The sequence below is a fragment of the Seriola lalandi genome, unplaced genomic scaffold (assembly GCF_002814215.2).
Source record: "Seriola lalandi dorsalis isolate HSWRI2012SDOR001 ecotype SW California unplaced genomic scaffold, Sedor1 jcf7180002054893, whole genome shotgun sequence".
NCBI classification, from domain to species: Eukaryota; Metazoa; Chordata; class Actinopteri; order Carangiformes; family Carangidae; genus Seriola; species Seriola lalandi.
Genome location: NW_019525445.1, coordinates 1,515,658 through 1,516,123, shown reverse-complemented (window position 1 = coordinate 1,516,123; position 466 = coordinate 1,515,658). Strand labels below are relative to the sequence as shown.

Below are 466 nucleotides of genomic sequence, written 5' to 3'. Positions count from 1 at the left end.
ACTCACTCATTTTAAGGAATATCTGAATAAAATAGAGACTGTAGAAACTTCTGGCTTCAGTGTCTGGCACGGTCTTTTCAGTTTTTGAAAAGAAGTAACGGTTTTCTCATAATTTGCAGTTGTTTGAAGCCATGTAGAAGCCAAATTCTGGGCAGATTTTCACATTGCCATGGCAACAGCAGCTCCTGACCTTTGTGCGTGCGTGCGCCTAGCAACCAGATAACCAACTCTCCAAGCTCCGCTAGCTTTACATTAGCCGCATGTTAGGTCTTAACTTACATTTAGTTAGGTCTTAAATATCTAAGCCCATTTACTGCTTCCTTCGTTGCTTTTTTTTTTGTTTTGTTAAAAGAGTGAATGAAGTTGTGACGGTCTCCGCTGAGACAGAGGAGAGGAGAAGCTACTAGCCCTCTCTCGCTGTCACTTCTAGTCGCGTTGCTCTCCTCCCCAGTAATGTTAAATTTAG

At 42.3% G+C, this 466-nt stretch overlaps 1 protein-coding gene across 3 annotated transcripts in view; it reads right to left on the bottom strand.

Annotated features, from left to right (window-relative positions):
- zcchc10 (zinc finger, CCHC domain containing 10) overlaps nt 1-466 on the bottom strand; it is an 11,166-nt gene that overhangs the window by 5,340 nt on the left and 5,360 nt on the right. The window lies entirely within an intron of this gene.